Below are 13,171 nucleotides of genomic sequence, written 5' to 3' on the forward strand. Positions count from 1 at the left end.
AGAATAGTACATTTCCTCAAGTCATGAATTTTTGAGTATGTCGGCCACCCTAACGACATACACTTCTCGCCTCAAAGAAAAAGCACCCTTCTAGTCAGTCTACTAATTTTTGCTTCTGGACAGCTTGGCAGGGTTGGTGTCCAGGTAAATGGTCTGGTTCATGCATGTGTACTTATCTTTATCTTAATTGTTGTTTAGTCGTTTAGTCGTGTCCGACTCTTCGTGACCCCATGGACCAGAGCACGCCAGGCACTCCTGTCTTCCACTGCCTCCCACAGTTTGGTCAGACTCATGTTTGTAGCTTCAAGAACACTGTCCAACCATCTCGTCCTCTGTCGTCTTAATACTTATGCACTTTATTAATCATATAGTATATGTGCTTGCCAGCTTCCATCCTAATGCAGCTCAGCACAAATAATAAATATTTTTTTCTGCACAAGTGAAAGTATTGCTTAATCATTTAAGCTGTTACATATACTTAATGTATATCTTCCTAAATAACATAAAAATATCATTTTGTTCTAAATCAGCATGTTTTGAAGCAGGGTGGCTAGTCTTCTTTGGCCTAAGGGCCACAATGACATTCAGCTACCACTGCAAGGATCAGCACCTGCACATAACCACACCTTCACCATATGTACAGCACACACAAACATACACATAGCAGTTCACACATTAACCAGGCATGCAGTCTCACACAACTCTTTGCATACATGCCTACCCATACACGGAATATTTTCAGCCCTTCCTACTGCACTGCTGGGCTGGATATGGTTGAAAACTGCCCTTTACTCTGCATAGAAGGATGTGTACTAAGTATAAGGAAGCATTTCAACTGCAGCATTGCAGGGAGGGGGGAATGCTGTTTTTTAATTTTAAAGAGCAGGCAAGGGGTTTATCACAAATACTGACACTGTGCCATCCATCTGTCTTCTGTGGCCATCAAGATCTCCTAAAGCACAAAACAAAGGGGTTAAGGTTAGACAAAGTCCTTTACTGTAATAAAATGAAGAAATGGCGCCTAGATATTCCATTGTGGCAACCAGCAACATAGGTTTAAGGTGCTATTTGATTATTACCTTATATATCTGAGTATCTAACACTGGATAAAAGCTGTTTCTAGGTGGAATCTGGTTTTCCCAGTTCTATACATTAAGATTTTAAACTATTATGTTTGTCTATAGCCAAAAAGGAACACCACAGAATGTTTGGTTTCATGTGCTCATAGTTTCCTACATTGGAAGTTGTTGTTGTGGCTGAGTTATTTCTGTACCACTTTATATTTTAAAGGGGGGAAAATCAGAGCAGTCTGTAACACATAAATCATCAAATAAAACAATCCAGAATAAAACAAATTCAAGCTTCAAGAAAAATATTTCAGATCCTTCTCTAAGTAACATTTGCTTTCCACATCTTTATTTACCTACTTAATTTATGTAGCTGCCACATAACAAAAGTGCTTTAGGAAGCCAGTGTGGTGCAGTGGTTAGAGTGTCAGACTAGGACCTGGGAGATCAGGGTTTAAATCCCTACTTAGTCATGAAGTTCACTGGGTGACCTTGGGCCAATCATAGCCTCTTAACCTACCTCACAGGGTCATTGTAGGGATTAATTTAGAAGAGGGGTGGTGAACCATGGAGAAAAAGGTGAAGTATAAATGCTCTTCTGCTTACCTTCTGAAGAAAGCTAGATCTCAGTTGCCAACCTGTATCCAGAGATCTCCATGTGGTTGCAGTTGGACCCGTGTCAGTCACAAAATGTGCCTGGGGAATTTCAACACTACTTTTATCTCCCCTCACAAAAGGTTGTGCGCTCGCTCTCGCTCTCTCTCTCTCACACACACAACCATTGCATGCACTGAATATCTCTCTAGTGCTGTGCAAAGCTCAACTTGAAATGGTTACACAGCTTTTGAAATGTAAATTAGTTTTTTTCCTTTCCCTTTAATTCATTTGTGCTCCCACCAAGAAATCCGCATTTGGACGGATAGTGTTCTGCCACCCCCTAGAGAAATTGTATACCAGGGAAGTAGATTATGCAAGTTCAGGTTTATTTGATGGTGCTTTCTGACCCCACATCCTCATTTCAGGATAGGTTCATCAGAAGAAATATCTGAACCAATATTCTTTATAGAATGTGTGCTCCAGGTACAAAACTTAATTTAGAAATTATCTTTAGTTGTCTGTGCTTACCATCAATTTTTACCTGGAGATAGCTTCTTATAATCATCAAGCAGGAAACAGGTTAACCTATCTGGAGTGTGTGTAAGTTATGTATATTTTAAATGTTTCTTTGAATCTTCTCATGAAGGAGGAGTTAAAACAAACATTTTATATATGTATAACTCATACATCTATCACAAGGGTAAATTGATGCATGAATACGTAGTTACCAGAAACTATATAGGGATTAGTTACGTCCAGTAGCCAAGAAATTCCTTGGCTGTTAGCCCAGCTTAAAAGGAATCTAGACACCACACCCTGAACACATTCACAGATGGCTGAAGTTGTCCCTGCCTTGCTGAAAGCTTGCAAAGTGATAACTTTCAGGTCATGTAGGCTAGCTGGATCCTGGCCCAAGGACTTGGCCTGAAATGACCTGTCATCCAGAAATTTTGCAGCTGGTTCCTCCAGATCATGTTCTTCCATAGCTTAATAGCGCCTGAAGATGGATCAGCCAGTCAGAAGTGGAGAAAATGTGGTAATTCCAGGGCAACAAAAGGAAATACTGTATATTCAAAATTAGCGGTTATGTCATGTTTCAGTTGCAAGCTAGAGCAATTTTTTTTAATGTAACCATTTCCATGCTAAACTTTTGGAGACCAACATACTATGCACGTCTTGTCCTTGTCAACCAACCAGCCCCAATCATTTCGCAGGTATCCAACCTTTGGCTTTGCCTTTCTCTAGGCAACAAGAATAATGCTAGGACTGCATATATTTAGTTGACTTTGCTAAAAGAGTCTCTGATTCATCAAGGGCACAGAGAACTGAGAGGCGACATGCCTGCTTTCCCAGGGCAATTTTAGACAGCCATTTTGTCTTATTAAATAATATGTATCTCTTCCATGATGGAACCTTCTCCTTTACTCCAAGACAGAACTTAAGTCATTAAAGGCATGTTAGCCCACCTATGAAAATTTCTTGGTGAAGGGATGCTAGATCCATGTTCATGTAGAAGAAATGGCCGACCTGGAGTTCTATGCAGAAGTGCCATGCAGTGGGTGTGAGGAGTTGTCACCAGTAGTGGAAAAGGAGCAGATTGCAAGATGGAAAGCACAGTTTTCCAGATTTGTCTGCAAATAGGATTCCTGATTTTCAGCAGCAGAATTTTTGACCCCAGAAATGGGAGATATATTAGAGCTCTAAGCAGTCAGAGGGATTCTAGGTTGCAAGGGACTGCTTCATTCAGCAATACCTTTGTCTAAAATTAAAGTGGGGTTGTGGCCACATTCTCTGAGATGATCATTTCTCACCTTCACTGTCCTTTCCTTCTAATTTCAAAGGAATCAGATTCCTAGATAGTAAGAGAAAGACTAACATTCTGGGAATTGAAACAAATTTATTTGCTACAGCATGAAAAGTGTTTTAGCTCTGGTACTTGGCACCAGCAAAGAGCATCATTTATCATTAGCTCTGAAGTGGAAGCCAGAAAATTCTGGCTTCTGCTCTGCTGTGATGGATACATTTCAGCCCAAAAGGTGGCTCTAGTCTTTCATGAGGGGCACTGTAGGTGCTTTGTGCTGTTTGCATGTGAAATATATTTGATTCAGTACAGCTCAAAGTTTGAGTAACTTTTTGAGATGCAGCCAGCTTAGAGGTTTTTGGATTTGTCTCCTGTTCCATGGTGTTTACTGGCCCATACAAGGGTCAATCCTGACAAATCTGATCTTTCTTGTAAGGAGTTATTGTGACTGCTGAAGCCAGTATGCTTACTAGAATTGTGCAGCGTGCCCCATCTCACAGGCTCGAAGTAATTTCATCTTGCTAGTGAACTGACTGAGTCCACTTCTGCAACTCTTGATTGTAAGAGTATTTATTTTGGTCTGCTCAGAAGAACACTCAAGGAAGGAGTGGGGAATCTGGGAGTTCAGTCAATAGTAAGAGGACAAGGCTGCCTTACATTCTTGCTGGGTTTTGAGGCACACAAGCAGCGTTAGAAACTCAGATATATAAGCTAGGCACCAAATGGCTTCTTAGACCAAGTTTACAGTCTCCAAAACGGAATGATGGTTGACATCTTTTGGTAAGGCACTCTAAAGTCTTGTTTTTCAAATAATGGACTGTGTTAAACATTCTCAGTTAAACATCTGGCTAGTTCAGATGACAACCTTGAGCTAGGTTAAGAGCTTTGAGAACTTAAAGAAGAAAAGCCACTTGATCCAGGGACAATCCACATATTTATTGGCCTATTCCAACCTCTTTTTCTTAATGGTGACTGCTCCTGCCAAGGCTGCACAGAAAAAGCATTTTGGTTCCAGAAATTCATTCTGATTGTGCAGATAAAATATAACTGATAGAATTCTACAGGATTGAGCATAAGTGTGTGAAAACAGTCCAGATCAATGATCCCCAGGCATGCACCTCCAGATGGTGGAGATGTCAGGTCCCATCCTGGTGCTCAGGCACCATCACTTGGTCTCAAATGATCAAAAGCCAGGTGCAAAATGCGCCTGGTGCCTGGCTAATTTTGAACACTGCACACAAGGTAAGAATAAGGAATTTGGTTGGCTTGGTGCCTACCTTGCCTGCTGCTGGTTTGTACAGTACCTCATGTCACTTCTGGATGCTAACACAAGCTCTGCCATCTTAACACTAGACGACAGAATTTGGAGGCGGGTTCCTGCTGTGGGGACCTCTTTTGCTACCTGATTGGTTCATCTTCAGTAAAGTGCATTGCTTATTAGTGACTGGTACTTATTTGCAGGCTTGGGGAGGCAACTGAAATGAGGAAGACTTTGGTTTTTTGTGTTGACCACCTGCCCACCTTCTTTGGGGTATTCATTCTCTTCTGCCCATTTCAATATAATTTGCACTTCTTGCTTTTCTCAGTCAGGCCATATATCTCTTGCTGAGTTGTGTCCTAAACATCAACTATTCTGTAAGTGACAAGCAGAGTCAGCTTTAGAGCAAGTATGATAATGACAAAAATGTAGAGTGGCTGCTTTATGAGGTAAGGTATTGTTTCACTAAGGGGAGATATAGGCAGAAATAATTGTTTCACTAGGTCATGGATGGGGAACCTGTGGTCCTCCAGATGCTGTTGAACTATTACTCTCATCAGCCCAAGGCAATGTGGTCAATAGTCAGGGAAGATGGGAGCTATAGCTCATAGTCCAGCAATATTTGGAGAGTCATAGGTCCCCCACAGACTTTTGATCTGACCTACCTCTAGATTCCTATTTCTTTGAAAGCAGGATACAAAATATATACTAATTACAACCACGTTTATGATGCTACACATAAGCATTATGGAACAAGTTTATTCTATTCTTGAGCTTCGGTGATTGAAATGTGTGAAGTTAAGATAAACTACAGTTGTTTAGTGTGGTTCCAACCACATGTGTCTTGAGTGCCGCGTTTATTGCCTATTGAACTTTATTACGGCCATTGGCCCATCACACGACAGTTTCCCATACCAACATAATGTACTTAAACCTCCAAATTTAAAACCGCCAAAACTTACAAAAACAGACAAGAACCAAAGCAAAACAAAAACAAAAGACCAACATCATACATTACAATAAATTTGTAACATAAACATCGCCCTCTACTCATAAATTAGTAGAAGACATCAATGGTGATATCACCTAATTACATCCTAAAACATAGATCATAGTTTAGAGGGATTATCCGAGATGAGTGCCGCGTTGTCACTAAGAGAGTAGTTCTGTTGGAGTACCCCTGCTCTAGCGGGAACCTTTTCCTATTTGGCTACTTACGATGTTGCATCCATAGGCAATAAAGATCTAGGCAGGTGGGCTGGAGTGTGATGCCTTTGTGTGTCAGGGTATTATTGATACCAGCAGTGCATGTTTAGTAACTTCAGTATCTGTGGTGGAACTGAAAGAGAGCTTGTTGTCAGCAGGCTGGTAAGGATGTGTGACTGGGAGTTTGATTGCATGGTTTCGGCAGTAGCCGAACCACTGCTGAATAATCAAGAATGAAATAAATTTACATAGAAATATATATCCAGATGGCTTTTGCTTTTGTTTGGGGCTGGTGAGCATTCTTGATTGCTAAGGATCTGGTACTTAGCCAGCTTCAGAAAGGCTATAGCTAAAAAGCATTGAGGATTTATGAGGCATTGCTATAGCTTACTTCAAGGTGACATTCCTCTGCTTTCTCAAATGTTGTTTTATGTGTGCTGCTTTTACATGTTGATTTTTTTTTCTCCACGGAAAATACCATGTAGCCCATAACTTTTTTGTTCCTTATGTATGTACACCAAAAAGCTGTTTCACAACACAGTGACCTAATATAGAACACCTCTTTGGCATTAGTAGAGAAGAAATCCTTATTCCTCTTACAGTTGTAAGCACTCTATTGATCTTTCATATTGGGATCAGATAGATTCCATTTAAGTCAGTGGTTTTCAACCAGTGTGCTGTGGCACCCTGGGGTGCCTTGAATGATGGTCAGGGGTGCTGCGGGCTACACTGGCCTCTGTCCCGCTTTCCTTCCCTCCCTCCCCTGATGCCCTCTTGCGTCTCTGCCTCCCAAAGGCTTGTGCAGCTGATTGTTGCAGCAGCCCTGGCTACAAGCTCCCCAGGCAAATGGTGCCTCTGGGGCAGTATGAGGAGACATCTCTCTTTGTGGCAGAGGGGACAGCTCAGCAACCAGGGTGGCAACTGCGGCTGCCCAGAGGACTCCCAAGGAGAGGGGAGAAGAGAGAAGGCTGAGAAACACTCCACAAAGGAGAGTGTTCGAAAAAGGGTGAGAGGCTGCCAGCTCTGCAGGCAAGGGGTGACATAACTGGGCTCCTGCGCCCGACAGGGGTGCCACAGAAAGAATGCAGTTGGTCAAGGGAGCTGTGGACCCCAAAAGGTTGAAAACTTCTGATTTAAGTAATAGTTGGTGTTTCTTGGGTTGTTTTTTTTAATGAGATGCATTCAACTCTAGTTTAATGGGAAAATACATACATTTGTCAGGCAAGGATACTGTACAGGGGTCCATGAAGACCCAGTGGGCACTCACAAATTTCTGGTACCTTAGTCATGCATTTTTCTCTTCAGTTTTGTTGCAGGTAGTATGTTTCTGCCTTGCTGTGAATTGGTGGCAAGCATGAAGTTATCAGCCTTGAAAGTCATCCCATTACTTACTAGCTAGTGTTGAGAGATGGTCTGTATGGCACAGTCTCTTATCCTGAAGAACTCGTTGCCTTTGCTTGCTTGTAAGATGCTTTAGGGTTGTTCAGTATATTTCCTGCCTACCCTAGGGATCAGAGTTTTTAAATACATAGGATCTGTAAAGTCCATACAGAAAGTAGAAGGATGGGGGTGTTTAAAAATTAAGCACTGCTTGGTTTGATATATATATACAGTGGTACCTCGGGTTACATACGCTTCAGGTTACAGACGCTTCAGGTTACAGACTCCGCTAACCCAGAAATAGTACCTTGGGTTAAGAACTTTGCTTCAGGATGAGAACAGAAATTGTTCTCTGGCGGCGCAGCGGCAGCGGGAGGCCCCATTAGCTAAAGTGGTGCTTCAGGTTAAGAACAGTTTCAGGTTAAGAACGGACCTCCGGAACGAATTAAGTACTTAACCCGAGGTACCACTGTGTGTGTGTGTGTGTGTGTGTGTGTGTGTGTGTGTGTAAATAATGTGTAACTAGGGATAAATAAATTTCAATGTATGTTACATTGCTGGTATACTAAATTTATGTAAATACATGAGGTGTAGCATTCTTTTTAAACACACCTGCTTCTCCAGGCCAATTGTGGTCTAAGAGTGGACATTTCCACTATATAAATATCTCCTTTCCAAGTTGTCTTTCTGCTGGCTGCTTTGTGTTAATAGATAAGAACCTCTCCTAAAGAGTGTAAAAGATTGACCTCATTTCTTTCCAGTTATGTCAAAATAATATATAGGTTTTTGTTTGGAGCGTGCTTTAATTTTTTGTGTTTTCATCTGTGTCGTTACAGTAGGCAAATTATATCAGTGCTGTAGGGTTCCTCACTTCAATTTGATGTAACAGTTGAGAAATAACAAAATTAATTCTAAGCAGTTAGAATGAAAGAATGTTATAGTGCACCTCATGGAAATACAGTTGTTACATGAGTGATAGTTTGGAAACATAATTATTAATCTCCTCACTCCCTTTGCATTTTTGGAACTCCAGAGATATGGAGTATCTCCTGCCGTCCTTTATTATCTACTTGGTGGTGAGGAGAGAGTGTAGTTAGGAGAGATATTTTGGGAGGACAAAGCATGGGGTCTGGGGGTGTTTGGTTTTTAAACAGCCTGTATGCACCTGCAGGTCTTGGAACTGAGAGCTGTCATTCTGCCTTGACTGTCAGGTGGCACAGTAATCAGCGGTCTACAAACTTTGGCATGTCTTGGTAATCAACCTAGACTCTTGCAGGGTAGGCTTTTCTGCTTCTAGCTCCACAGAGGCAGATGTGGTTTTGTGTCCATTGCCCAATCAATGGGTTTTACAGAGGAAGAGCAGCAGGTGGGATTTGCATATATGAAGGGGTAATGACTCTTTTTAGGCCATGACACTGATTCTGTGTCCTAACAAAAAAACAGAGGAAACCAGAGCATGACAGATTTTTTGAAGTGACACTCCATTCCCACCTTTGTTGGCAATGGTTCTTTTTTTAAAAAATATAAAAGTTGCTCTCCTGGACAGTATATTTTCTTTTATGATTGCCAAAATTTAACTTCTGGTCACCATTGACAACTGCATTTTGGGACCCTCTGACTGGGATACAATTAAAACAAGGTAGCTGACTACTTGATCAAAGGCATCCTTACCATCATAGAATATGTAAGTGTGGACTTTTATTTATTTTATTTATTGAGTTTATATCCCACCTTTTCTCCAAGTAGGTCAAGGTGGTGTACATGGTTCTCTCCCTCTTCATTTCATAAGCCATCACTTAACCTGGCATCTTAGTTTAAGAGAAGCCCTTTTGTGAATTCATATTCTATTTTTGGCTGTGGGTTGAATCCAATATCAGTCACAACCCTGTGTGTTTCTGCAAATGTACTGGGCAAGCAGTCTTATCAAAAGTTCAACACTATTGGTACTTGCACTTCATTGGTGTATTTATTTTGCCCTAGCACTTGAGAGTTATTCACTGAGTGCACCTGTTCAGAAGGATGATGCAAGTCTGGGCAGTGGAAAAGGAGTGTTTATGTGTGGATCGTCAATGCAGAATTTTGGATGGATGGCTCCTGAAGATTTGGAAGAAGAGATAATGGCTATGTTAAGTCCAAAAAGATTCACTTTCATTGAGAGGGTCCTAGATCCCTTGCTATATGTTCATGACCTAGTGCATGAAGCTTTAAAGGGACTTTGAAGTTGGTGGTAGTCAGGTATGTGCCATTTGACATTATAACACACTAACACAGCTTGCTCATCTGGCAGTGGCTGATGTAATTTTTTTTGAGACCTTTTCTCTGCAGTCCAACATTTGCACTTGCCAGTAGTTTTCATTGCATGTCTGGCTCTGACAATCTGTTTAGTTCCTGAGCCTAGCAGGAGTTTTTGCACAGGAGGAGAACACAATGTAATTACTACCTATAGGGAGATTAATGATTCCCAGCTCTCTTCTTTCCCCATCAGGCTGTCTCTCGTATTTTATGCTGAGCAAATACACTGGTCTTGTTTGCAGCTCAGAAGAGATGCAGAGGCTTGCCATTGATAGATGTGAAGCTAGGCTTCAATTCTTCCCTTTTCTCCCAGTACTTCCTCTGACATGTATTCTGGTCAGCAGGGTATATTCTCTCATGGCCTTCTTTGAAAAGCTCTTTCTAAGATTTTCCTTCCTTCCTTCTCTGTCTTCAAAAGCTGCAGGGAGGATTGAGCTACACATGCTCTCCCTTCTTTCTGTCTCCTTTCTTCACCCCGACAGCTGATAAATGATACTACATTTGTTCCATGGCAGAGTGAAATATGAAATCCCATAAAGCCACCTCACTTATTAGATGGTTCTCAGCAAGCTGCTTATTATGCTCTGTGGCATAATGCAGATTACAAATGTGACCAAATGATAATTAGCAAAGCTGGAGTGGCAATTAGTGTTCTTCTGCTGAGTGCTGATTACCTTTCAAAGTAGAAAGCAGCTGAAGGGTTTGCAAGCCTGCAACTACCCTGACTCTAAATGCACCAAGAAGTGCCCAGATCTGTATACAGGGTATTTTGTGGTGAAACAGTTTCCATCTTCCAAGATGAAGTGACCATGGTTTCTTGCCAAGTATTTTGCTTTAATATGTGAGAGGAGGGAGCATCTGCTCAGGATTAGAGAGCAGGGTTTTCTGGAGCAGCTGGTTAGTTCCATTCTTCGGTTCTCACAAGCAACAGGTAGAGGTTTCTAGTGTCTTCTGTGGCAATGTGACCTTGATCCTCAACTTTGATTGATAGGACTCCACCTGGGAGCTCTTCAGAGGGTGTCAGTCCAGCTGGCAGAAATTCTGAGAAGTGTAAGCCTATCATGTTGGGGCTGCAGATGACATTCCTTTCTAGGGTGGTGTCAGAGCTGTTGCCAGAATCAAGGCAAAATGTGCTTTAGATTGTTGCGAGACTGCTCTAGGGAATTGTCCCAATAAGCAAATTCTCTCTTAGTCAGGATAAAGGGGTATGCAGCCACCACTGAGACCTTTTCTTGCTCCTAGACACCTTGGGAATCTTTGCAATCTTTGCAAATGCATTGTGATTACAGTGTAGCTACTAAGTCTCTGCATGCCTGTTTCTTTTCTGTCTCCACGTCAATCTTTATCAGAAGGCAGTTCTTAAGCTTGAAGGCAGTTCCTAAGCTTGAAATTGGCCTGATTTCACAAAGGCAGTCATTGGGGCCCTGCTCAGCAAAATGTGACATACCCCACCATGAACAGAAGACTGCACTTCTTTTGCCAAGAGACATTTTAAAATGCAAGAGATATAAGCCAGGCTCAAATCCTCAACCTCCCAAGCATAACGTACAGCAAGGATGGCTAACCTGTGGCCATACAGATGTTTTTGAACTATAGTTCCTATCAGTCCTAGCCAGAGTGGCCGATAGCCAGGGAAGTGGAGAACTTTAGTTCAGCAACATCTGAAGAGCCAAAGAATAAGCAGCTCTGGTTTAGAAAATTGATAACATGAGCTGAGTGTTCAACCATGTTCTCCCTCCTCTGTTTGCTGGTTTTACTTTACCCATAGTTTGACATCAATCAGGCAAACTATAGTTGGCACAAATTTCCAAACTATGGGTTGAAGTAGATTTGAAAACCATGGTTTGGAAGTTAAAACTAACCATAGTTACCTGATGGTTTGAAGGGTTGTCTTGGCTATGTGGGAAGCATACTGAGAAAGTGGTACGTCCATATATACAGGTTAGATTTATAGCCTTGTTCTAACATGCTAGAAATGTGTAGGAATGTTTTTTTTCTGCAAGAGAGCATTTGGTCTTGAAGTGAGGGCTGAGGGAACTGGTACAATCAAGATACAGACTTACTGCCTCTGAGAGAACTAGGCCATAAGCTTTGCTACCTGCCTGGGCAGATACATCCAGCTCAGTCACTGCAGATTAAACTGGCATCCAGTATTAAATGTTGATGAGATTGGATTTGCTTTGTTCAGCTGTCCAGAGCAAGGATATACACAGAAGGAGAAGGAGCCAAATGCAGGCAAGCAGGCAAAAGGCACTCTGGGTGTTTCGTTCTGCTATGTTAACATGACTGGAAGTGAAAATCCATCCCCAGAGCTCAGCATTGCCCACGTTCTTGGGCACCGAACCTTGCCAAAGGGGAGGCAGCTGTTTCCCTCAGTTATTGCTCGTGTGATGGGGAACATTTAATGAGAATGTGTTCACTGAAGGATAAACATGTGAGGGCTTTTGCCTCCTCATCCTCTTTCAGGGGCACTAGCTAACATAGAATTTGCCCTTTCCCACCATTTTCTTACTAAGTTTTTGGACACAATTATTCCTGAGAGTTGAAGGGAGCTCAATATATTTGCGATGATACTGTACAACTCTCCCCTCCCAAGGATTGTTTTGGAAACATTGTAGAGATGTAATTCTGATGTGCAGCACTGGGCACTCAAGAATCCACTTGCTCTCTTTCATTGCATTTAATTACTTTATAAAAAGACATAGCTAGTTGGGGAGGGGGAGGGGGAGAGGGATGGCATCAGCTAAGGAGGATTATCTGACAACTGTTCAAAAACCAGAATTAGTTTGAATGTGTGTGTGTGGCTGTTGGCAGTAATGTTCCATAAATAACTCCTGATTTTATGTACATGAATGCCCATGGGAAAGAGAGTGTGCAGGGTATCTTCTGGCAAAGGGGCTTGGAGATTTTTGCTTTTGGTTCATCTGAGACCAAGCACAGCAGGCTATAATCGCCAGCAAGCAGGCAGATTTCCCAAAATGACAGCTTGAAGCCTTTATCCCCCTGATTGGAATGTGTCTGCTCTTACCAGAAGATACCCAGGGCCATCACTTGAATGTTGAGTGGCATTTGGAACAATTTTTAAATTAACTGATTATTTGAGGCAGCAAAAGCCAAATTGGAAACCTTGTACTCAAAAACTGATTCTGTCTGAGCAGCCAGCATCTTCATGCTGCAGATTCTCTTTCAGGGGTGGCTGAGGGATTTCCTTTATAAGGTGGTTACTTAAATTGGGAGAGGAAGATAGTTCTGCTTTGAAAAGAGATGGGCAGGTTGGATAAGGCCCTGAAATTGCCTTTTCTTCATATGTGACACATGACCTGCGTATTAGTGGTGATTTTCCTGCTCTTTGTGGTAGCAAAGCAGGCTTCAGGGGATAACTTGCACCTGCCATATTGGAATCTGTTTCTATAGAATACACACTGGCCAATAACCAGGCTGACTTGTGCCTAGTTCTCACCAAGGTGGTAAACCTATGTCTGGCTTGTAACACATCAGACTACAGATGCAGGACTTGTGTGATTTAATGCTTCTTCCTACAAAAATAACTCCAGAGTCGGGGAGGGGTAA

General features: G+C 41.9%; 1 protein-coding gene across 5 annotated transcripts in view; it reads left to right on the top strand.

Moving 5' to 3' along the window:
• The window catches only part of ZNF609 (zinc finger protein 609), a 100,391-nt gene that overhangs the window by 70,306 nt on the left and 16,914 nt on the right, over window positions 1–13,171 (top strand). The window lies entirely within an intron of this gene.

The sequence above is a fragment of the Podarcis raffonei genome, chromosome 14 (genome assembly GCF_027172205.1).
Source record: "Podarcis raffonei isolate rPodRaf1 chromosome 14, rPodRaf1.pri, whole genome shotgun sequence".
Lineage (NCBI taxonomy): Eukaryota > Metazoa > Chordata > Lepidosauria > Squamata > Lacertidae > Podarcis > Podarcis raffonei.